This window comes from Corvus cornix, chromosome 2 (genome assembly GCF_000738735.6).
Source record: "Corvus cornix cornix isolate S_Up_H32 chromosome 2, ASM73873v5, whole genome shotgun sequence".
NCBI classification, from domain to species: domain Eukaryota; kingdom Metazoa; phylum Chordata; class Aves; order Passeriformes; family Corvidae; genus Corvus; species Corvus cornix.
In genome coordinates this window covers 152,220,894-152,246,870 of record NC_046333.1, presented here as the reverse complement: position 1 = coordinate 152,246,870, position 25,977 = coordinate 152,220,894, and the positions used below count along the sequence as shown (strand labels likewise).

The 25,977-nt window shown below is 43.3% G+C and overlaps 1 protein-coding gene across 5 annotated transcripts in view; it reads left to right on the top strand.

Moving 5' to 3' along the window:
* Positions 1-25,977, top strand: part of TSNARE1 (t-SNARE domain containing 1) — a 461,757-nt gene that overhangs the window by 10,203 nt on the left and 425,577 nt on the right. For 3 of the 5 annotated variants that reach the window (XM_039549499.1, XM_039549497.1, XM_039549498.1), the window contains exon 2: positions 5,109-5,202. The gene's annotated coding sequence lies outside the window, so the exon portion shown is untranslated. Of the gene's footprint in view, positions 1-1,756; positions 1,818-3,008; positions 3,147-5,108; positions 5,203-25,977 lie in introns of those variants that run through there. The other 2 variants (XM_019289341.3, XM_010404694.4) reach the window with 2 other exon arrangements.

Genomic DNA, 25,977 nt, shown 5'->3' with positions numbered 1-25,977 from the left:
CTTCTCCAGCTTCCCTCGTAAAACCGGCTCTTTCTGCGCTCTTCCTCCTCCGGCGCATGTGCATTTTTCCTCCATCCATGCAGAGCTACTTTTCTCCTTCTTGCCATGTTTCTTTGAGCACCTTGGAGCCTGCGTGTTCTCCTGGAGAGGCGGGTGGATGCCATCACTGCCGGTTTTGCATCCAAGCCGGCGCTCGCTGTGGTCATGTGTGGAGCCGGTGGGGAAGGCTGGAATATTTTTAGCCTGCACTTCTGTGAGCTGCTCAGGGGGCCGCCCACAGCCCAGTATTAAAATAATAGCGGGGACATTGGGTAAGCTCTGCAGCAAAATGTTGATATGCAAATTGCCATCTTAAGAGCAAACCTCAAGGCGATTTTTGGCAGTGCATGCAAGTCTCTGGAGCGGTGTGCTTCGAATAAAGATTACAGCAAAGGGATTTGGCCTGGAGGCCACGCTAGTCTCATTTATTCTGAAGCTTAGCAGAGCTGGTAATTCAGTGTTGGAAGCCAACAGGGTGAAACGTATGCACCTTTAAAAAGGCATTAGATTAGCATTGGTGAAACGAAATGTCACGTCACCTCTGTAACTGAAATTTCCAGGCTTGCAGAATAAATTTGGTTGGGTTTCATTTGCAAGTAGTTCCTGGGCGCTGTCCAAGGAAGAGGTGGCTCTGATAGCAGCAGAGTTGGTTTGGGAGGTTTCAAGGCATTACCTGATCATAAATGAGCTTGTGCCAGCTGATTCCATGCTACTTTGACTTTTCTTTTCAACGGTGATGGACAGCTTGGCTGTTGGAAACCTTGCAGTAAGAAATCAGATCACATATGAATTCCTTATTTTGTTGGGTTTTTTTGTTATTTTCTTGGTTATTAAGGTGGCACTGCTGGGAAGGAAACAGCAGTAAATTCACAGAATATTAGAACAGTTTGTGTTGGAAGGGACCTGAAAGATGATCTCGTTCTGACCCTCTGCAATGGGCAAGGACACCTTCCAGTAGACCAGGTTGCTCCAAGCCCTGTCCAGCCTGGCCTTGGACAGGGCAGCCACATTACCATTTATAATATCATGTCAAGCTTCCCATCCACCTATATCCCCAAGTCTTTCCTCAGGGCTTTTCTTAATGAAGGATTTGAATTCTTTCATTCATTCCAGTTTTTGAGGAGCAAGAACGAATTTGTAGGTGTTTTCATTATTCTTTGTGTCCTTCACCCATCAATGCCTGGGCACTGATGGGTGAAGGAAAAGTTCATATCACAACAAATATGTTGCTCTAGAATTGGAAACTGGCAGTAAATGAAATAACTTGTGAGTTTTGGGGTTTGCTTGGGGTCTTTTTATTTGCTTGGGCTTTTTTAATTCTTGAAGATTGTTACAAATCCATCCCTTTTAGAAGCTGGAGAGGGATGATTTTGAGTGGGAATAAAAGTAGTTGGTAGCTAATTTTTCTCTCTTTGAATGAAGCATGGAAGAACCAGGTGGCTTAGTCTTTGTGGGAACACATTTGACTTTGATACAAGTTTGTGTTGATCAGATCTTAGTTCACTTGTATCCTTTTACTTTAATTATACGTTCCAACACCATGAGACTTTTAAATATCAGATTTTGAGAATGTTCTCTGCCAAAACTGCACGCCTTAAGTGCAGATCCTGTTGGCAGGCATCTCAGGAGCTGCTGACTTCCTTCTTTTGTAACCCCGTCCTCTCTTGCCGAGTTTTTTTCTCCTTAAAATTCAAACGTCGTTTGATAAAACAGCAAAGCTCACGGGTGTGTAGCCCTGTGAAGATCACTGTGTCCTGCTTGCATCCCAACGGAGCCAAGTGAGTACAAGAAAAACATATTTCAAGTTTGGTTCAGGCACATCTTGGATTTTCCTTGTGTCTGTCCTTTGGTACATCCTGCTTCTCCCAGGCCTTAAACGCAAGATGCTGGTTTAGTCTTCTCATGCTGCCTTGTGCCTTGCTGAGGTATTGATTCTTCCCTCCAAGGTCATGAAACTCTGCTCCTGACTATGAAATGCTCCAAGTCTCCACCTCTTGATTCTTCTTCCTTCTTGGTGATTTAATTTGTAGGAATGTTCTTCATCTTCCCCAAAGTTTGTTTTTTAGTGGTGTATCTTCAGGGAATATCACAGCTGACTGTCATGCCAGTGTTTTTGTCTTTCCAGATTGTGTTTCCTGAAATTTCCCATCAAATCTGTGTTCAACTCCTTCTGCGTTCAATCTCCTATTTTAAAGCCTTTATTGCAGGAATTATCTCTTTGCTCTGTATTTATACAACATTTCATGTAATGCAGATGTGATTCCAAAGTGGTGCCTTTGATAACACCTTTAAAATTGTTGTTTTGGTAGTTAACAATCTTGAGAATGCTGTCATTTTATATAAATATATATATATATATATATAGGCCAGAGACAAAAATTAAGACATATTAAGACATTGTAGATGTTGATACTTAAAAATCAAATACAAATAATAAAAATGTTTTTCTGGCCCTACCTTGGTTCCTTTGGTGGTTATGACATCAGCTGCTTTCTGTGGGGCAACTGAAATGCTGAACTCTGATCTCAGCAGATAAGAAATATTTTTGTAAAGCTGTGCATTTAGACTAATTCTGTCTGCTGTAGAATGTGCTGAGGATTTGTGATCCTCAGCAAGCACTTGACAGATCTTAACTAGTTCTGCTCTGTCTTGTCAATCAAAATTAAACACCCACCTCACTCCTTCCTACTTTCTCTCTCTTCCAGCCTTTTTATTTAGGTTGGTCATTAAAATTGCTTATAACCATAGAAACGAGGAAAACCCGCCCTTACTTTCCAGAGCCTTAGTGTGATATTCCTGCACTCACATCATGTGAGTTACATACACGATGGCTTAAAAAAAACCCCCAAAAACCTGCAGGTGGGCGGAGTTGTCATTAATTCCTCCCTATACTGGAGTCGTCCCTGTGGATGCCAACCAAGGATCATGTCCCTCTTGCATTCGTGTATGGAGAATGCAAGAAGGACACAAAGGAGAGGCCTTGCTACGGAGAAACCATCAGAAAAAGACTGAATGGGAGAAGAAGACAGATCCATTCGCAGGATGGAACTGGTGGGAGGATGAGATAAGGAGAAGATGGGTGGGCAAGAAGTCTCATGTGCAACGCGGTGTGTTTTTGATCATTTCAATATTGGTTTTCATCCTCCTAGGGCTGCCTTGGGTGCTTTGGGAGATGGGCATAATGATATTTCTGGGAAGTTGGACCACCAGGTTTCTCTGCTTAAGGACCCAAATCCCCACTTGGCAGGATGGGGTGTGCCATGACTTAGCTTGTTCTGAAAAATTGAACTGACCACTGGTTTTTTTTTTTTTTTGCTTGTACAGGCAGTTAAAAAATGCTTATCCCTAGGCTACATGAGGGTGATAAAAACTCCTACCTTAGTAGCCATGAGCATCTTGAGATTTCAGAGCTGGACTGTGTGTGCTGGACAAATAATTCTGTTTTCATTTGCCTCGATTTGAGACAAAATTTGTCATTTCCCTCCCCACCTTAAATTGCAATAAATCATATGCAGGAATGTCTCCAGGACAAAGATGTGGATTGTTCCTGAATTAGTTGCATGTAAAAGTTTCACCACTCTTTTATATGAAGGCTTGTCTCTTGGGAAGAGGAATTTTGACCTTTGGACAGAGAAATAACAGGAAGAAGTGTTGTGTGATGTGGCATGACAAGGTGTTGCTGAGCAACATCTTAAAATTTAAAGGTCTTACTTATTTACCCTGCCTTTGAAAGCTGGTTCTGGGAACTGTGCTTAAAGGCTCTTAATCATTACTTTTGCCCATGTTTTGGGTCTTCTGCTGTTGGCTTTTGAGGGTGTTGAAGTCGATTGTGTAATCAAAGAGGAGGAAAGGGTAATTGGGTGGTTTTTCTAAGGGTAGAAAAACTCAGGGCACGAGCTCCTTTGGCATCCTTTGCTCCTCTCTTCAGCTCCAGTGTCATCCCACGTGATTTGACTTTCTCCACCATCCCATCATAAGGAGGGATTAGAAAGCTTTGATGGTTAGTCTGGAAGGTTGTGTCTTGTGTGATGATGCTCCTCCTGCTTAAAACAGGCCCACAATATCAGCATTCTGATTAGAACACTTCCTTTGAGGAATAATTACTGTAAAAAGTGTAATATTTCTATTTCCTTACTTTGCACAGTGTGTAAGTGCCTCTACCTGAGTTTCCTAAACCATTCTTTTTCTTATTTGCTCTTTTATTTTTTTATTAAAGCATAGTAAACTGCATTAAAAGTGTCTTAAATTCCTTCTGAAATATTAATTTCCAAATTTGGACCAAAAAAAAGAGATCAGTTGTGAAAGCGTGTGTGTGGGAAATTAGTTTATGATGTCATTACAGTCTCCAGAGTTGTCTGAGTCATTGAATCCTTATGGATGGCTGTTCCTGATGAGATGAAGTGGCCTGAAGTTGCATCAGGAGAGGTTTGGATTGGATATAAGAAAAATTTCCTCACTGAAAGGGTGGTGAAGCATTGGAACAGAGTGCCTGGGAAAGTGGTGGAATCACCATCCCTGAAATTATTCAAAAGTCCAGTGCTGGGTCCACTTGGTTGTCTCAGTTGTGTGGTTCTCTCTCAGTAATCTCTTTAGTTGCACGGGCTTTCTTTTTGCAGGAGATGTAGTAAAAATGTAGTAAAAATGTACTAAAACCAGATCCAGTTTAACTGGCTGATACTGACTATAAAATAGGACATCACTAAGCAGGGGAAATGACAATGATGTGAAATCACAAACTGCAGAAAATGAAAATTACTTGCTGTGCTTCACTAGGCATCCCCTAATGTTTGCACCCTGAAATTAAAGGGACTAAGTGTTCTTTTGTTTCCTTTTTTGTGTGTATGTTCCATTGTCAACACACATTGTGTAGGCCAAAAGCAAAGCTTGCCTAATAGATGGATATGTTTAACAAATTCACAGGGTGTGAAAACTCCCAGTTGAATCTAAAGATATGGCTAAAACCTCAGTCTTGGGAATCCCTGAGCTTCAGACTGAGGGAAACAGAGCAGATAAAAGCCTGTTTGTGCTTTTCACATCTGATTTGTTTTTTTTTTCTTTTATCTGAACAGGAACAATACTGCTGAGCTGGGCCTTGGGTCCACTGGGTTATTGCTACTAAGTTCCCAACAAGCGGCTCCACAACACAGCGGAATAAAATTGTGGGTGAGGTAATTTTTGCTGTTTTCTTTCCTTGATAATCCTTCTCATTTCAGTTTGTTTTTGTCTTTGATTTTGGTTAGTTTTCTCCATATCCTTTCAGCTCATCGGAGGTGACACATGTTGTAGATGCAGGCTCTGGAGTGGGGGTGTAGGAATGTTGTGGGCTTCGTTCTTGCAGATGTTCACCTCTGGATGCCATCTTCTGCTCTTGCAGTGGTTTCCTTGTTTTAACTGGTTAATATTGGGTGATCTCCATCCAAATTCTCCCCCTGACATCTGATCTTGGCTGGTCATTAAGCTCTGGGATGTCCCCTGCTCATGGTACGTTGACTTTGAGTTGGGCTTTCTGGCCAAAGCCAGAGTTGCTGGGAGTTCTTTGCTAGGAACAGATGGTCAGTGAAAGTTCCATTTTTCAAGGTGTAACAGACTGTGTCTGGGAAACCTATGGAGTTCTTTAAAAGCAATAACAGTTTTCTTAAACTGCATCTGTTTTTCCCACCTGGAATATCGTTAACGGTAATTTGTATCATGGCTGGAATAGTTGCTTTATGGACTCCAGCTTAATAGGAGGAAATAAGTCTTTTCTTGGGTGTTTTTGGTTTAGTGTCTGTTTTTTTCTTGTTAGAATGCTATTATGGAATTAGTAAAATGGATAGGTTTTATATATTTATCTGAATTGATCAGCTATCTTGCAAGAAGAAGTTGAAGCTATTGAAGAAATTTGAAACGAGTCCTAAAAATGTTCTCTAAATTTTTAAATATTTTTAATTTCTCTACCTCCGTTTTCCGTAGCACTTGGAGCATTGGCATCCTCCAGCCCCGATTCGTACACAGAGCTAAAGAGATTTGTAACGTTCAGTAAATAATATGCATAAATTGTGCCTATTAACGTTCTGAGTAATTACCAACAACAGAGTAAATACAAGGTTAATGAGATTAATGGGGCAGAGGAATGAAAGCTCTGAGTGCCCCTCCCCGTGGCCCTGGAGCCCGGGGTGGCCCCGTTTCTGTTGACGAGCCCAGCATGGCTGGAGCTGCAGCAGTGATTTTGCTGCTGTTCCCCATACAGAGCCTAATGAGTTCCTACTGCTGGCATTTTGCTTTAAATGCTGTATAATATTATTAAATCCCACTCCTTGCAAGGTTTTTTTTAATAGTCTTTATTTATGGCTTTTTCCCCTGTTTGTTTCTGGTTCTGGGGCTCAGTGATAAGGTGCCTGATTGGCCCTAGTCCTCTGACATCTTCTCCCAGACATCTGGTACCCTCCTGGATGTCTCCTCAAGGCCACCAGAGGAACTGGCCAAAGTCTTTTTGTGTTACTGTCAGAATATTGTACGCAAAAGTACATTGAGATTAACCCTTATTTTCTTATCCTAAGCTCCATCTTGACTTGATCTCATTTGTCCTTTGCCTTTTTCCTCTAAGAGTTCTTCATTACATGCTCTCCATTAAGTCTTGCAGGGACAGAAATTCCAATTTCCAAGCAAAACATGATTATTTTTGTACTCTAGTATCTCTCAAGCCCTCTCTCTTTTCAGTGCATTTTCTGCTCTCTGTCCATCATCCTCCAGGATCCTGTGGCAGTCTTCAATGTTTTATCAATGTCAGTACCCCAGAATTGTTTATTTGAGTTTTCTCCACCCAAAACTGCATCTGCATGGTTCCCTCAAAGCTCTGGGCACCAACTCCCCTTGCTGGTCACTTCACAAACTGCAACCTATTTTTTTTCCTATTTTAGATGAAAATGCCTTACCCAGAAACCTATTTCGTTTACTCAAGATAAATGTTGTACTTATGACTCTGGTTTTTCTTGTTCCAGCAGTTCTGATTAAACCATGAACCTTCAATGTAAGCAATTCAGGTAGAATACTGGGCACTGCACATTGCCTAGATGAATTATTCACCTCTTAGCTTTTGTTTTCATTTCTTGGGTGTTTGGTTTTCTTTTTCGTGTGTTTTTTCAAAATGTATTTTATTATTGCAAGATATTTTGCTCCTATTTCAATTGTGTAGAGCAATGATTTCTCTCTCCTCTCAGTTCTTTTGTATTTTGGTGTGAGGTTGATTGGTTAAGGGACCAGGAACACAAGTAGTGTTCTCCACTACCATTCCAGTTGCAGGGAATGATGAGGGAGAACAGGGAAGATCCATTTGATTAACACCTGCCTCTGAACCTGCAGCAGGAGATCCTTGCAGCAGCAAAGGCACCACGATTACTGATGTGTTAGAAACCGTGGAAGTGCCTGAGAATGGCCAGGTAGGAATTAGGGCTTCTTCCCCAAAAAAGGTGGTGGGAACAATAGCCCAGCTGAAGTGCATCTGCACCAGTGCCCACGGCATGGGCGACAGACAGGAGAAGCTGGAAGCCACTCTGCAGCTGGAAAAATATGGCACAGTTGTTGTGAGGGAAACGTGGTGGGATGACTCCCACAGCTGGAGGGACAGGGACAATGAAGTCCCCATAATCCAAGGGGAAATGGTTAGTGACCTGCTGTGCCACCTAGGCCAGCACAAGTCTTTGGGGCCAGATGGGGTCATAGAATCATAGAATAGCTTGGGTTGGGAGGGATCTTAAAGATCATCCGATTCCAATTCCCCTGTCATGGGCAGGGACACCTCCACTAGCCCAGGTTGCTCCAAGCCCCGTCCTGGCCTTGAACATTTCCAGGGATGGAGCAGCCACAGCTTCTCTGGGCAACCTGTGCCAATGTTTCTCCACCCTCATTTAAAAAAAAAAAATTCCTTAGAAACTAAAATGATGGGGTTTTCTTATGGAACCAGTTCCTCGCCTGTGGTGTGAAGACATGATAAAAGGGCATTCTGAGGGAGAAGAAAGTAGGTCTTGAGTTTTTTTTGGTGGGGTGATCTCTCCCCCGTTTTCCCCGCTCCCCATTCCAGCTGGTAACTGGGAGAGCAGTTGGTCTGAGTGTTGTCTCTCCATGCTGAGGCTGTGGCCAGGAGTTCCATTGCTGGTCAGCCTGTGGGGAAGTTGTGCTTGTGCTTCCAGATGTTGCAATGCAGCTGGACAGAGAGGTTGCTGAGCTCCAGGACAGCGAGACCTCCATCAGGCGAGGAACGTGTTAAACCGTAACGTGTTCAATGCTCATAGTTTCATTTGGGTATTTTTGCAAATAGAAAAGTGATGGAAACAGCAAATGTGTGTGTGAGTGCAAGGGAGGGACTCTCACATATTCCTGTGCGAGGGCAGGAGAAACGACTCAGCTTGCTGCAGCTTGTTACTAATATTTGTGTCTGAGTGCTTAAAATTTCACAAGAGATATTAAGACTTGAGAAATCTATTTTGTTGCCTTGTAAGTGTATGATTAAACCTTCATCATTTTCTTCTTTTTCACTGTGGGAATCTTTAAGTCATCATGCTTGTTTTTTTCAGGCATCATATTGAAAGCAAAGAGTGGTGTCGTTATTTATTTATTTTTTGGAACATGCTCCTCCCTGCCTGTTTTATGCAAAAGCACTTTAATTGATCTTGCAGACGGTTGAGAAGAGGACAAAGAAGAAAATATTTAATGCAGCATATAATTCTTTCTGGTTTTGCCTCAAAATAAAAAGACACTTTGCAAGGATTTATGTATCTAAACACGTTTTATGTAGACAGCACAGCACGTTTTATCTGCCTACTGCAGCAGGCTGATGCAAAGAAATGCCTTGATCAATGGTATGAACTGGTTCAGGGTAACTCCCAAACGGTTCCACTGGTGAGCACATTGCCAGTTTCTTGCCACCTTGATTACAATTGTTGTGTATTTTTATGTTTGTGATTTTTTGGACTATTTTAATTTAATCTACTTGAACGTCCATTCCTTGCTGTGCTGTGCTGAAGCACAGTAACATCCCATTCAACCAGGAGTCTTTCCTGTGCATTTTGCAGCTTCAGGATGCTTTGGATGAGGTGAGAGGACTGTGGCTTGTCTTTAATTCTCCTACTGCATCCAGAGTTTAGTCAAGCCTGGCAGTTGAACACAGATTGCCTGAACTGCAAAGCATCACTTCAGTGTCGACACCTCCCTTCTGTCTATTTAAGGTAAAACAACTGCGGGGATTTGATGCTGTTGTTCATTTTCACTCAAGGTTTGAGGTCTGAACATCTTCAATGCTGGTGGAATCAGGAATATTTATGGGCTGGAGTCACCTTGCTTTGGCTCTGTTGTTGTCTAAGGTCAAATTAAATAGTGTGTGTCAGGTCCTGTTCCATGTTTGTGATTTGTTGTGGCTGAGATGTGGAATACACACGAGTAAATGCACGCTTCCATGGTTTGCTCCTTCAATACTAAAGATTTCTGGGGATATCTGGACATGGCCTGCAAGAGTCAGCTGAGAGACTGCCTGAAAGCTCTCCCAAAAATAGAGAGCTTTGGGAAGCCCTCTGTAGCCTGGGAAGACAGGAAATGTGGACCATGGGGTTGTTATCACCTTCCTGTGCTGGAGATTTCACCTTCCTGTGCTGGAGATTTGGTGAATTTAATTGAGTTACAAATACTTGGAAGTTGTGTCAATGTCTCGAATGTCTCCAGCAAGTGAAAATCCCTTATTGAAATAGGTTTTTGATAGTTTGGAGGTTTTCAGCTGCATTCATTTGAAATATGCCTTGTGCCATGACTTAAGAGTGCATTTTCAGTATATTTTTGGGTCTCTTTTATTTAATATTGAGCTTGAGAAAGAACAGCCCCTGTCAGCCGCCCTCCCTCCAAAAAGAAGGATGAGTAAAAGTGGAAAATAAGCAAGAAGAGCTTGTCATTAAACCTAAATCCACTTATAAACATCTAGTAAAAAGGCATCTTTAGAAGCTCATTCTGTACTTTTATTGCAAGGATGGTGTTATACTACTGTATATATCAGAGAACTGGGTAACAGCACGTCCTCTGTCCTCAACAACTGCTTAGAGCTGTAGGTTTTTGTGTTCAAGCCGATGAATATTTTAGCTTGATGTCTCCAAGGGTAAAATGAAGGAGTAGCTGCTCTGAGGGATTAATACAGAGTGAATTAGATGTTTGTAAAAGGCATGAAAAGCTGCAGTCGCTGTATTGAATCCCAGCATTGGAAATGTGAGGCGAGATGCTGTGCTGCATCCTCCTGTTGCAGAGGGACATCCATCTGGATTGCAGGATGAAGACAGCTGGTTGTTTGTTTAGTGGGTGCTTAGATTACATTAAAAAAGGGGGGAAAAAAACCTTACTCCCCACTCCCTCTTCTCTTTCCCAGCATTCATCATAAAAATAGTTGGAGGAAACCTCAGGGATGTTGCTTCTCTTTTCCCTCACAGTTTCAGCAAGCCCCACAGGCCAAGTGCTGGTGGGTACCACGAGGATGATGTTTCTTGACCCCAGAAGATGCATCCCAACTTTTTCTCCCTGTCTACCAGCTATGAGGCAGGAATAACACAGCCAGTGAGCAAGGAGATGCCCAAGGAATAGCTCACAATAGAGGGTGGTGGTGTCCTCTGAATGTCCTGCTCCTACAGCATTACCAGGATAGGAGCCAGGCACCATCTTTGACCTAGGTAGCCACTCACTGGGGGTATTGAGACCTGTTTTCCCACTGCCAGGGTTATTCTGGAGTCCCAGCAATGCTTGGAGCAGCCCAGCCCTTGTTCTGCTGGCTGGGCTCAGAGCTGTTTATTTTGTCACCTTCTCAGAAACCGCTCTCAACTCAGCTTGCTTTTTTTTAGAAAAGTGCTTTCATCATTTGTGATCCAAAAGGCTCTCCTGCAATGGAGGAGGTTTGGGCTGTTATTTTTAACTGAATGTTTCATTGATCTGATTTACAGCACAAGCTTCTGGTCCCTGTCTCAGGAAGAGAGTGGAGAGGCAGTTGTGGTGTGGGGCAGGGAGGGAGCGCTGTGGGGAGGTCTTGAGTTACCTTCCTTGTCAGAGCTAATTCATCACAGAGCTGCAGCCCAAAGAGGCTTTTTTGCATGGTTTTAAGCCACTAGAAGTCAGGGCTCCACTCTCTTGTAAGTGAATTAATGGATTTCAGCCCTGTCCAACATTTTGGCCTTGGTGTGCTAAGCCAACACCAGAGTCTGATTCATTCCAAACAAAACCCTACCAAAAAATAATTTTAAAAATGCTTAGATTTTGGATAGACAAGATGCAGTTTCCACTCTTACGAAGCAGCTTATGCTTTCTCTTGGGTTAAATTAATCTTACTGCATTCCCAGCTGAAGAGCCTGAGTTTCAGCTACTGGGACATGGTGGGTCCTTGGCTGGTATGGTAGGAAGGAGGGTGGTTTCTTCTGGGCAGTGTCATTCTCTCCTGGAGAAAAGGAGGCTCAGGGGGGACCTTATCACTCTCTACAACTATCTGGAAAGAGATTGTAGTGAGGTGGGGATCAGTCTCTTCTCCCAGGTGTCAAGTGACAGGTTGAGCAGAAATGGGCTCAAATTGAGCCAAGGGAGGTTTAGATGGGATTTTAGGAAACGCTTCTTTACTGCAAGGGTTGTCAAGCATTAGAAAAGGCTGCACAGGGAAGTGGTGGAGTCACCATCCCCGGAAGTGTTCAAAAAATGTGTGGATAGGGCGTTTGAGGACTTGTTTTAGTGGTGAACATGGTGGTGGTGCTGGGTTAACAGTTGGACTCTATGATCTTGGAGGTCTTTTCCAACCTTAATTCTCTGATTGTCTGTGATGTGGAGAGCAAAGCCTTCATGGAGTGTAAACCAGAGCTGGGAGCACCTGAAACTTTCAATGACAGGTTTGAGTGTTCAGCTCAGTCCTAACCAAGTGTGTAAATAAAGCTGGAAGCCTCAGGAGTGGGTTATTTTTCTACTTGGTGAACCAGAAAATTAAATACAAGCACAGTATATGGGGCACAGGTCTGAAAGTAAGAGCAGATGAGCACCACTGGGTTGTTTTCAGAAATTTTTTTTTTTCTTTTTTTGATAGTTTGAAATCTTTCACTTCCTTTAAGGCTCTCTCCTGTTGATGTCTTTCTGCCTCTTCCACTAAGTAGGTTGATGGAGTTAATCACATCAGAGAAAAAATTACAGTTCACTGATTTTCTCCTCCACCCAACCATCAATGTATCTGTTTGCCAAGCACGTAAGGACTTAATATCTCAATGTCCGCAAGGAAAACTCAGGAAAATTCACTGATTATCTGTTGTTTTGGTATCATCCAGCCTATCAGTTAGCACGTGTCCAGGTCTAGATAACCCATTGTTTTCTGCTTCCAAAGCTGTGGATGCTTTGGAGAACAAATTGAGGCATGGATGGGACTCGGAGCTGAAGAGGGAGGGAGTGTCCATGGATACAGGGAGGACGTGGAGAGGTTCTGATAGATATGGGGATATGGAGGAGGGGAACAGGGGTTATCATGGTGGGAAGCATTTTGTAGGGGACATGGGTGGGGATTCACTGTGGATTTCTGTAGTTCTCAGTGTGTTGCAGAACAGAGATGTGTGGCTTTATCGCTGCTAAGCCTTGTGTTGACCAGACAAAAGAGTAGAAGGGACGTGTGTCTTTTTTTTCAAGATGTTCTGAAAGTTGGGCATTTAGGACATTGTCCTTAATCTTCCTGATCCAAAATAACTGAATTACCTAACATTCCATATATTTGGTCTATGCCCTCTCCTCCCCTGGAAGTGGAACTGATGATAATGTCCAGGAACTCGATTATGAGAAGTAGCACCTCTGTGAGGTCAGGGTGGCTACCTGTGTAGCCATCTCATTCTCAGGTGTTTTGAGGCAAGCGTGTCCATGTGGATAGTCCAAATTTAGAAAGGAAAGTAGGGTGAGATTCAGCCTGTTTGATTGAGCTTCTTCATATATTCACAGAATCACAGAATCTTCAGGGTTGGAAGTGACCTCTGGAGTTCATCCAATCCAACCCCCTGCCAAGGCAAGGTCACCTGGAGAAGGTGACACAGGAACACATCCAGGTGGGTTTGGAATGTCTCCAGAGAGGGAGAATCTGCTCCCTCCCTGGGGTGGGGGCAGCTGTTCCCGTGCTCTGGCACCCTCCATGGAAAGCAGTTCTTCCTCGTGTTGGGGTGGAACTTACTGTGTTTTAGTTTATGGCCATTGACCTTATCCTGTTGCTGAGCACCATAAAAAGAGCCTGGCACCATCCTCTTGACACCTACCTTGGAGATATTTGTATGGATGGATGAGATCCCCTCTCAGTCTTCTCTTCTCCAGACTAACCAGGCCCAGCTCCTGCAGTCTCTCCTCACAAGAAAGACTCTTCTCCTTAAAATTCCCAACTGGATTTGGAACCATGGAGAACCCACTGAAGCCAGTGTGTGTCAGTTGTCTGTTGATGGCATCGAATCACGGAATCATGGAGTGGTTTGGGCTGGAAGGGACATCAAAGACCATCCCATTCCAACCCACTGCCATGGGTGGGGAACCTTCCAGTAGACCAGGTTACAGTCAGTGCAGACTTCCATTGTGTTCTTCCAAAAAACAACTTAAAGAGTCTCCCCTTTACTTGAGAAACTGTGTTTTCATCAGATGACAGTGTTTGGAAGGGAAGAAGTGAACTCTTTACATTGCTTATCTCCTGTGTCTCAGTGCTTATCTCCTGTAGTGTTCACAAAAAGGCTGAAAGCTGAAGCGTAGCCAGCTCAGGGCAGCAATCCTGTGCACTCTGCTGCAGGGAGATCCTGGCTCCCCAGGCTTCTGCACTAACAGGAATGCGCCATCTGCGAGGCAGGAGATGACTCCAAACTGTTCTGTTGGTATGGATGACTTTGCCAAGGAGGAGGTTCCCGTCACACTGGGTGCTACTATTGATGGCAGATGATGCAGATCTTGTGTGCTCCATCATGAGCACTGGAGATGAGCTCCCTCCTCTGCCTGGAGTGAGGAAGGCTTTTGCACATCCAAACTTCCTCTCTGGTTGCTCTTTTCCCTGAATGGCCAAAAAAGCTCATTTTTTTCCTGTTGAAATGTTGTTTGTAAACTTTTCTGTTATCTTCTGCTGCCTTCAATTTACTAATGACCTTTCCTGCAGCCTGAATGCAGTGTTCCTGGTACTGTGAACAATGTAAACTGTCTTAAATTATACCCCTCGTCCTCCATCCATCTCAGTTTGGTTTTGCAGGGAGATCGTGCATTATCACTTGGAGTTTGCTTTCATAACTGAGGATGGTGATAAATAAATGCTGCTGGTGGCAACTGGAGAACGTGGACTGCTTTAACCAGCTCAATATGTGGAAAATAAAGAAGAAGGGATTTTTAATTTTTATTTTTTTCTTCACATACGGCTTGTATAGAGCTCTGTCTCCTTCAGCCTAGATTTTCTAGGGTTACAGGCGAAGATGCTCCCATCATCAGATTTTCCTGCCTCGCATCTGGAAGTGCCAATTAGGGTCATTGCAATAAAGGCAGCTGCACTAATGCAAACTCTGCTATGTGTGCCTTCCTTTGCATGCTTCCTCTGCACCTGGAATTGTTTCCCTCTCCATGAAATGACTTTTGATTGGACACCTACAGGTGTGTTGCTGTATTTTTCTTGGTAATCTCTGTCACTCCCTTAATTTTTACACTGCAGTTTAGCGGAAGGGCTGTTGAGATCCAGCTGTGTTGGCATTCATTAGTTTTGCTCTGACTTGACTGCAAACAAGACCCTGTGTTTTGTTTGCAGTCAAGATGGCGAGAAATCCTTAGAATAGAAAAGCAAATTCATGCAATGAATGATACAGATCTAATTTTTGGATTAAAGTGACAAAAATCAGGTCACTGTTGAACTGAAGGACACTTTTCTGTTAATTATGGTCCCAGTTTCTTCAACAATGGGAGAGTAATGTGGGTGGATTCATTTGTTGGAGCACAACAGATTTATGTAGGAAACAAACTGTAATTTTCTGGCTGAGCACAGGATACTTGAGAAGCAAGAACAGAGTCTTCAGGCCTCTGGTTGTGGGACATCTGCTTCTTACAGGGGGTTTTTGGGATGCAGTACACTGATACTCTGATGCTTGTCAGATTATGTATATGAGAAACCTAAGTTGCTGAATCATGTAATCATGGAATGGTATGGGTTGGAATGGACCTTAAAAATCATCTCGTTCAACCCCCTGCCATGGGCAGGGACACCTTCCACCAGACCAGGTTGCTCCAAGCCCTCCCAGTCTGGCCAGGGTCTTACCACCTTCACAGAAGAATTTTTCCTTCCTAATACCTAATCTAAACCTGCTCTCCTTAAGTTTGAAGCCATCCCCCCTTGTCCTATCACTATATGTCCCTCTCCAGCTCTCTTACAGCCTCCCCCTTTCATGTACTGAAAAGCCACAATGAAGGTCACCCTGGAGCCTTTGCTTCTCCAGGCTGAACAATCCAAATTTTCTCAGTGTTTTCTCATAGGAGAGGTGTTCCATCCCTCTTCATGGCCCGGTTTAGAATTACAGAATTATAGAATCAAGTCCAACCCTTAACATTGTGCTGCCACATGAAAGTGACTTCAGAACTGGAGCATTAGTGGTTGACTCCATTACTTTTGGTTACACCACCAAGATTGGCCTTGCTTTTGATGGGGTCACCAGCCAGGATGTCACGAAAGAAATGGCTAAAACATGATCCTGAGAAGGAATATCTCCATCTGCTCTCCACACTCCATCTGCTGAAGAGCAAGTAGAAGGCGCCTCATTCTCCACAGATGTGCCTTTCACCTCCTGGCACTTCATCTGCCACTTTCTGTGTCTACTCGCCACCTCCACCACCATGGAGAAACCATAAACCTGGTTGGTTTCCCATTTGTTTTCTCATAGATTATCCACTCACTGGGTAACTGCTGCAAGTGTGGTTTGATCTGTTTCTCCACCCTGGTGCTAATTATCTTTCTCTCCTTGATTCATAGAATCACAGAATCTCAGAATAATTTGGGTTGGAAAGGGACCTTAAAGACCATTTAGTTCCAAACTCCTGCCACGGGCAGGGACACCTTCCACTATCCCACATTGCTCCAAGCCCCATCCAACCTGGCCTTGGACACTTCCAGGGATGGGGCAGCCACAGCTTCTCTGGGTAATCTGTGCCAGGGCCTCCCCACCCTCACAGGGAAGAATTTCTTCCTAATGTCCCATCTAAACCCACTCTCCTTCAGTTTAAGGCAATTCCTCCGTGTCCTATCACTCCATGCCCTCGCAAAAAGTCCCTCTCCACCCTTCCTGTAGGCCCCTTTTAGGTACTGGGAGGGGCTCTGAGGTCTCCTGGAGCCTTCTCTTCTCCAAGCTGAACAACCCCAGCTGTCTCAGCCTGTCTTCATAGGAGAAGTGTTCCTACCCCTAATATTTCCCTTGATTTTCAGGCTGATAACTATAGTTTAGGATTTCTAAAATTTATTTTTCTCTTTTCTCCAATTTGTTGAAGTTATCCAACAGCTTCAAGTTACAGGAGCAGCTGAAAAGGCAGGAGAATGGGACCAGCAAAAGGGGAGTTCAGTACAGACCACTGATGATTCTCATATCACTGTCAGTCTTTGTGATGATCATCACCATGTTGCTGGGAAAGGCTGAAAAAGTGACATCTGACACTCCAGAGCCATGGGGCCATTTTGTTTAAACCTATAAGAAAACTATAGGATGAGTGTCTGGAGGCAGTGCCATGGGAACAAGTAGTAAAGACTCCTCTCTCTGCTCAAGAAGATCTCACTCCTGGAGGGGAATGTCAAGAAATGCATCTCCTGTGACTTCTGCATCCCTTGTGACACAGCATCTCTCTTGACTTTTGGTAGTCAAGTCAAATAGGCTTATTTGTGGAAGTATTCAGAGAACATATTCTCCTACATATCCTCCCATCTGTCTTTTTCCCAAAATCACTGGCCTTGGTGAATGCTTAAGAATAGATGTGCTTCCTGCGTTATGTTGAGCAGGCAGTTAAGAATTTATTTTTTGACCTTTCTGTGTTTAGATGGTAATATTTTTAGTATCTTCTATGATGGTTGCTTCTGAGTTGATTTGGACTCTCTTTTCCCATTTAAATGCAGAGGATAAAACTTGATCAGTGTCTTAATCCAAAAGGTAGTTTGGGTTGTTCTGCCGCCTGGACCAGGCTGTGCAAGAACCCTTTTTGTGGCTCTTAATTGTTGTTTTGCATCATTCATAAAACTCTTTTTTTGGGAATGGATGAACTGGGCTTGTAGCATTTACTAGTTCACAAGAATGTGCAGTTGCTTGGCTGTACAGACCCTGAATAAACATGCAAAAAAAGGGAGCCCAAAATATCATCCTACCACCAAAAAAAGTGTGAAATGGGAAGGAAGGAATTGTTTCTCCATGTAAACTTAAAAAAATGTATTTTTCCAAATTGGCTTCCCCACTGTATCAGTGTCTTTTTCTTCTGTTTGCCACTTACCCCATCTTAAGCTTGCAGGCAGATGACTCTGGATGGTCTTTTCTTGTCTAAAGAAAAGGGAGAACATCTCAAATGATCTTAAGATTGTGAGATATAGAAAAAGCTTCCTATGAAACGACATCTGTTGGGGATGTGATGTATCTCTTGAATTCAGTGTAATTAGACCCTGCTCAGCTGGGTAACTTTTGACATGGATTGGCATCTGCTTCTCTGAAGGCTTAATGGTGCCTTTAATTATAAGTACTCTAGGAATTGCCTAGAGAGCCACAGGCTTCATTTAGTTCAAGAATCTCTCTTTTGGATGGCGATCAGTAATAACGTGCTCAAAAGAAGAGCAAGCAGTGTCCTGGTATGCAAATGTGGTGATGATTCCTCCCTGGGTTTCTCCTGATGGTAAATTGTTAAGGCTTGGCTTCAGCATTTCATGTTGCAACTTAGTTATGGCAACTTTGGCTGGTCTTGTTACGTGCTTTCCTGTGCCTTTGGATCCTGGAGTTCTTGGCCTCCGAAGGCTGTGCTATAGGTCAGTTATGCAACAGATTTTCTCATCTCTTTACTATTTCCTGACTTGTTTTTTTTCTTGAGGGAGATTTGCTGGGTTTTTTTTTCTAGTATGTAGTAGGAAGCTGAGAGATTTTTCTCTAAACTGTTTCTTATTGAGTCTTTTTCTGCTGTATCTGGTGCCAGTTTCCAAATCAAACTCACTGTTTCAGTGTGATTCCTTTCTTCTGCCCAGTCTCCATGGGGCTAGAAGCATTTCAAGTCTTCATCTCTCAACATTTTCTGAGCTACTTTGCTATTAAAAAGATTAAGAATCAAATGACACTGCACCACCACTTTTACCTTATAATTTTCATAGAATTCTACAGTGGTTTGGGTTGTAAGGGATCTAAAGATCACTTATTTCCAACACCCCTGCATCTTCCACTAGACCAGGTTGCTCTGAGCCCCATCCGACCTGGTCTTGAACACTTCCAGGGATGGGGCAGCCACAGCTTCTCTGGGGAATCTGTGCCAGGGCCTCCCCACCCTCTGAGTGGTGTATTTTATGTTATAGTGATCTATAATAATTATATTTTTCCTTATAATAGTCTTTATACTATTGTCTTCTTTCCTATGCGTGCCATTGCTCACCTGAAAGGATTAGCCTTGGGCAAAGTTTCTTTTTGAGGTGCCAGTGATGACATCCAGTTCCTTTCGTTGGCTTCAGTTTCTGTTAGGAGTGTGCCTGCTACAACACTTCCTCTCTGTCATTGTTTTACATTTATTGGGCCTACTGTAGATAATTCTAAGCCATATTGAGGTAAAATTTCTGAATAAGAGGGACAATCATCTTACATGGTCAAGAAGGCAGTGAGTTGGCATTTTGGAGACCATGAGCTTCTGGGAGGGACTTGACATGTCATCCTCCTTCTTTGCCCATCAACTGATGTCCCCCATGATCACAGAATCACAGAATGGTTTGGGTTGGAACAGACCTTGAAGATGATCCAGTTCCAAACCCCCACCATGGGCAGGGTCACCTTCCACTAGACCAGGTTGCTTATCCTGGTTGTGTTCGTTTCTATGTTCAGGCTCAGGTAGTGATGACACCAGTCCCAAGGGACTTGAAGTTCCTGGAGACCTGTGACACCTTCCATGGTCAGTGGAGCACCTTTGGGGAGGCTCTGGTCTCTCTTCGTTGGCTGTAGAGCTGGATTTGTAGACATAACACTTCAGTTATGTGGGTGAACTTGGCTTTTTCTCCCTTCTCTGTTCCCTAACACGTTCAGGGAATTTAAAGTGAATCCATGTTAGTGTTTACCGCTTTCAGATGTGCTCACTCAGCACTCTGGCTGCTGTTCATACCCCCGAAAGCCTCTTCTTGCACATCCCAATCCTTTGAATGATCGGAAAATCTTTGACAATGTATTTAATTAGCTGTGTTACAGCCTCGCTACCTGGACTTGGCAATATTTGTGATTCTGTTTGTGTTTGCTGCCTCCTTAAGTCATGACTGGAAAAAAGACAGCCATGATTCCCAGTCAAAGCTCACTGGACCTGGGATCCCTCTGAGCTCATGCATCACCCAGGGAGCTGTTCTGAGCTTTCATCTTTGCAGTTTGTGGTGTTTTTCCACATTAGAGAAACTAAGGTGAAATTTTTCTACCACTGGAAGCCCTAAAATTGAAGCAGAAGCATTAACTGCATTCAAAATTGTGACTTGGAGCAGGTTGCCATCATTTTACATCCTGTGTATTTAATTCCTTTGCAGAAAATAACCCCTTGGGACAATAGTTCCCAGCCCAGATCCTGCCTAGAAGGTGCAACACCAACTGCTAAGGTCATCTTTCCACTTTGGGACAAACGTTGGGATGGTCACTTGAAGGATCCTCCTTGTTTCTTCTGTGCCTTTTATTTTGATCCAGGAGAACTTTTTTTTATCCAGCCTCCTGGTATCTTTGCAAGGAAGGGAAGTATTGAGAGAAAATAATTTACAGGACTTGGTGGCATGGTGCCATTTTATTACAGTGTAATCACGCTTGAAATATTCAATAGAACATCATTCTCGAGTTAATGGGGGAGCTTGTTGTTGGATTATATCCCATGTGATTTTTCTTTCTCTGTGTGTAGAGTTTTCTTGCTGCAAATGAGATAAATAAAGGATTATATCTACATTCTTAATAGCTGGTATCAGAAGTGAAGCACTTCCAACAAAGTATTCCTGTATTTTTTCCCCACGTAAGACTATTTTACAAGTGTATGTCCTTCTATTTTTTTTACCCTCTTTAAATAATCTTAAAATCAGGTTAGAGATTATTTCCCTTTGCCCAAACTCTGGATAAAACATCTCTTCACAAAAATAGCAGAATGATACTACATTTTATTTGTTGTAGGGAGAAAAACAGCGAGTTCGAGGTGAACAGCAGAATGAAAGTTCCTTGAGAAGATGGGAATTGCTTTTTTCTTATGTTTTGGTGGTTGTTGTCAGATCTGCAGCAGTGACCTGGTGATGCTGTGCAGGTGCTGCAGCTGCAGGAGGGACAACAGAGAATGGGCTTTAAGAGCATTGGCAGAGTATTTCTGGGTGTCAGGAGGCTGCAGGATTCATCTTCCCATCAAAGCAGGGCTGAGAGAAATTGAGGCCCCTTAGAGAACCATTTCAGGTGATTTTCAGTATTAGTCTGGAAAAATCAAAGTGTCCTTTCATACAGGCGAGATAAAATAAAGGTAATTCAAGGCAGCTTGAAGGTCTCTGTTTTTCTCAGAGACTTTCAGCAGATATTGGGATCCCAGAATGGTTTGGGTTGGAAGGGACCTTCAAGACCATCCAGTTCCAACCCCCTGTCATGGGCAGGGGCAGGACCAGGTTACTCAAAGCCCTGCCCAACCTGTTCTGTTTTAAAAAATGGTGATCTTCGTGGTTTTTTTTGAGATGTGTGTACAGTACCCACTGCCCTGTTACTCTTAGATTTAGTATTGGCAGCGCCTTCTTGTTCAGCATGTTGTTCCTTGTCCTATTTTCTAGGGAAGAAAGTATTCTTGACAGTCACAAAGGACAGTGGAGTAGATACAGTGTTATTGTATGGTAATTCCTGCACTCCAAAGTTACGAGGAACCTTTGATCAGTCCTCTGCATGATTATCTTAATATCATGAAGGCTGATAATGTAAATGGAGATTTCAAGCTTGACCTGATTCATAAATAGGATAAGTTAAAATGATGAACGTGATTGAGCTATTTGCTGCAGCTGCTTCCAGGGCTGGATTGATTTGAATTTCTGCTGACAAGGCGTTGAGACCTCTGGGAAGGACATCCCTGAGTTTATTAGCAGAGTGCTGGGGAAGGAGGAGTTTTGGGGATGTGGAGGGTGGGTGGGTGGTGGTGGGCTGGCTGCGTTTCAAAGCCTTGGGCTGATAGTGAGGTCTTCTGCAATAATTTGGTCCTGTTTGAGCAAAAAACCAAAATTAATGTAATAACTTTAATTGAATGATGTGTGCCTGGAAGTGCCACTGCAGTCAGTGCATCTCAGTGATGGCTCTTGTTTTGGTACCATGGGCTTCTGATGTTTGGAGTTTGGACATTTAAACAAATTCTGACTTGTTGGTCAGGGGTTCTGTTTGGGTTATTTGTATGTTCTGGTAAAAGCTTTTGTTCACAAAAGATTCTCCGTTCCTTGTTGATATTTTGTCTCAGACACAGAAACTGTGAAATCAGTGGGGTGCAGGGCCCAAGCTGGATCTGTGCTTGGGAAATCTCTCTGCTGCAGCATCTCAGTTGCTTATCTGAACATTAGACTCAAATCAGTTTTTCTTCTTTTGTTTTAAGATTTCACCTGTATGTAGCTTCCATCAGAGTTTACATTGGGTCCGAAACCTTTGACATTACAGAAATTTCTGCTTGGAATCTGTCTATAGGGTTTCTTGCCTCCTGGCTCTTGATGAAGAAGGAACATCTCAGTGGTGTCACTGTAGCACTTCCCACTGAAGACTTGAGGCAAAAAATAATTGAATTCAGCCTGGAGAAAAGAAAGCTCCAGGGAGACCTTAGAGTCCATTCCAGAGCCTAAAGGGGCTCCAAGAGAGCTGGAGAGGGACTTTGGACAAGGGATAGAGTGACAGGGCAAGAGGGAATGGCTTTAAACTGACAGAGGGCAGACTTAGATGGGATATCGGGAAGAAATTCTTCCTGGTGAGGGTGGTGAGGCCCTGGCACAGGTTTCCCAGAGAAGCTGTGGCTGCCCCATCCCTGGCAGTGTCCAAGTCCAGGTTGGGTGGGGCTTGGAGCAACCTGGTCTAGTGGAAGGTGTCCCTGCCCATGGCAGGGATTGGAACTGAATGATCTTGATCGTCACCATTCTCCATATCCTGGGTATGGGCAGGGAGCTGGCTGTGTGCTCTCCTGTGCTCTCACATCTACAGTTGGGATGTGTTTGCTCTCTAGATATTCATCCCCATCCACAGATCTCATCTACCAACTCTCCTTTACTTAACCTGCAAGGATTTAAGGTTCTTAATGACTGGAGGCTTTGGCAACATGAATTGAAAGCCTTTTATAACTCAGAGTCTTCACCTCATTGTGTAAAGGTAAAAAGCGACTGCATCTCCTCCTGCTGCTTCAGGGCTCTATCCTTGTGTTAAATCCTCCTTCTTACTGTGTTTCCTCTGTAAATCCTGCAGGTTGTAGCAGTCTCCTAAATCTTACAGATTGCTGTGGAAAATATCTTCTGTGTTTACTTGTTTGTTAGTTTTGAGAGAGTCATTTGTGTTTGACCAGCTTTACATAACTCTGTGTGTGTGTGTATATATATACACACACATAATATTTCATTCCTTGCACAAATCCCTGTATATATTATTATTTTTTTTTTTATTTCTAAAAAGCTGGGTAAACTTCCTCAACCTGTTGTGAAGTGATGCCTCATTTTTATCTGAGTCAAGATCTCAGTGCACAGGAGAAGCCCTCAGCAGAGGCACTGCGATAACTGTTCCCATTTCTGCACCTCGTTCATACAGCACCTGGGATCATCTGATTGTCTTTAACTTCTGCCACATCCCAGCAAACCTGGTGTTGGCAAATGCAGCAACTCAGCTGATGTGCACCGATTTGAAAAAAATTAGGTTTTCCTGGTGCTTTAGCTTTGGGATTTTAGTGCATCCACATTTCTACAGGCATCTGAATTACAGCCCCATTTTTTATTTCACTTCTTTTCTCTACATTTTTCTCCAGCACTGCTGCTTTTTATGGGACTTCTTAAAAACAAAAGTAGTGAATTTTTTCCTACTCAAAAATCAAAAGTCTGATGCTGGAAAGGGCTTTTACAAATGCTGTGCAGCGCTGCTGCTGGGAACAGCCTCCCATAGCAACCTTCAGCTTGAAAGCTAAAATCACATCACCCCATATGACAGCTTTATTATTAGATTGGCATGTGAACCCTTTGGAAGGGTCTAGGTGGCAACAAAAAGTTCCCCTAGATTCTGTATTTAGGAGGTTTTTAAATTTATTTTGGATTCTGTGGGGGCTTTTTGTCACTTTCAAGTTTGGCTTTTGTTTATTTTTTTTTTCTGGTTTAATTTTTCTTTTTCTCAGATAGAATAAATGTTAGAAAAGTGAGAGACACCACTCTAGGGAAGGCAGAAGATCTCTACCATGGGGAATTGCACATGATCGTGGGTGTCACCAGAGCAATATTCACAGAAAAATAGAATCAGAGAATGATTTGGGTCGGAAGGGACCTTAAAGATCACCTCATTCTAACTGCTGCCATGGGCAGGGACACCTTCCACTATCCCAGGTTGCTCCAAGCCCTATCCAGCCTGGCTTGGACACATTTAGGGATGGGGCAGCCACAGCTTCTCTGGGCAAGCAGTGCCAGGGCCTCACCACCCTCACAGGGAGGAATTTCTTCGAATTTCTTCCCTAGTATTTATTTTGTCCTAGTATCTATTTCACATTTTTTCTACTTCTACACATGGACAAGATGGGAGTCCTTGCTGGACAGCAGTGGGTTTGGGCTCAGGTTGTGCTTTTCTTGAGATTCGTATTTATTGCAGTGACGTGTGCCCTTCGTGTTGTTCAGCCACTTTGCAGACTTGTGTCACATCTCCATGCTGGCTTTGCTTCCTCAAAACTTGTGGTGGGAGGACGCAAAGGACCTGGAGAGTCTGGGGAAACTCCTGACAGTAATTGGGGGACCAAATCAGCATATTCCAGATCTAGTCTGAGATAAGGCTGATGACGGGAGAGTTTGTCTTCACTGAGCTTGGTGTTACTCATCTGATGGATTGGACAGACTCTTCCTCCCCACTGGAAATCCAGGTTGGGTGGGGCTTGGAGCAACCTGCTCTAGTGAAAGGTGTCCTGCCCATGACAAGAGAGTTGGAACCAGATGATCTTTAAGGTCCCTTCCAACAGAAACCCTTCTGTGTTTCTGCGATTCTTGGAAAAACAACTGTGGAATAGTTGGACATGTGTGGCTCACTCTGAGCTGGAGGCTGCTGGGGCTTCTCTGGCTGCCAGGGTAAAAGCCATAAAAATCCTGGTGCTGTTGATGATACCAGCTGATGTGATCCCCCCCTGCTCATATTTCCCTGGTGCAGAGATAGCCACATCCACACTTGTGGGCCACCGCGTCCATGGGAGGAGCAGCACCACTCCTGCTTCCTGCTTGAGCTCTGGATTTCTCATCCCAAGCTCTTCTGGGGAGGAAGAAAGCTCCGTGGAGGAGAGGGGGTGGTTTTCTGTGCTGGCTGTAAGCGAGGAGACAGTCAGGCTTCGACCCTGGGAAAGGTCTGGTGATAGAGAAGAGGGTTTGGGTCCGTGTGAGGAGTTGCCTCACTTTATCTGTGATTCCTTCAAAAGCTTTTCAAGCTTTTCTAACAGGCTTTGTGAGTGTCTCCATCCTCCATTTAAATCCTATTCCTCTCCATCCCTTTGCACTTCATAGAGAAGCAAGCAGTGACTCATTACACAGCCTACGAGGAAGCCTTAATGAATAAATGCATTTAAGAAAAAGAAGAAAAGAAAAAATACAGTTCTGTCTGGGGCAGACTGGTGCTTTTGCTGTCTTGAACTCTGAAAGAATAAGTTAGGCTGCTTCTTTTTATTTGCTTTTAATTAATTGAGTCATTTTTGTGCTGTTGTTAAGACTAATAGGCCTTTGTTGGGACTAGAGCTGTGGGTTTGTGGGTTGCTTTTTCTATTTTGGGGTTTATTTGGTCTTAATTTGCTTGAAACATCAAGAGCAAAATTTGCAAATCTCCCGAGCTTCTTCCTTTTCCATTTCCCTTCTTTCTCCTTCAAACCTTGTTGCTGGCAGCATTGCATGGGGAGAGGAGCAGTTCAGTGCCCCGTGGTGCTTTCTGGTCATTCTTGGCACTAATTGGAGCACAGTGCTGTCTTTCAAGGCACCTGCAGTGTTTTGGAGGTTGGTGGGCTCCCTTTGCCTTGCAGAGGAGCTGTACTTTCCTGCCAAGTCCCTGAAACAATTCTGTTTATTTACCTTTCTTCCTTTGCTGCTCCGATGGAAAGAACCTTGGTGACGCTTTTCATTTTTTCTCCAGCAATAACATAACCATACAGACCTGCAGTTTGAAAACTAGAACTTCTGCATCCCTTTTCTCGCTTCTACATGTTGTGGTCAGGCTGGAATCTCTGCTCAGGACTCCTGAACAGAACAGGACACAGTGTGCACATATATTTATATAATTCCTGCACTGCATGAATTAAAAAAAAAAAAAATTAAAAAGATAAAAAATTTATAAAATTTATGTAATTCATTCAATTCATGAATTTTGGAGTACATGGGAATAATAGGGGCAGTTGGCTGGGTCTGGTGGTTATAATTAGCAATTGCACTTGTTTTTATTTAAAGGTGGTGAAAAATGTCCCTTCTCATGGCAGAGGGGTTGGAGCAAAATGATCTTTAAGGTCCTTTCCAATCTAAATGATTCTGTGATTCCATGATTCTATGATTTTTCATTT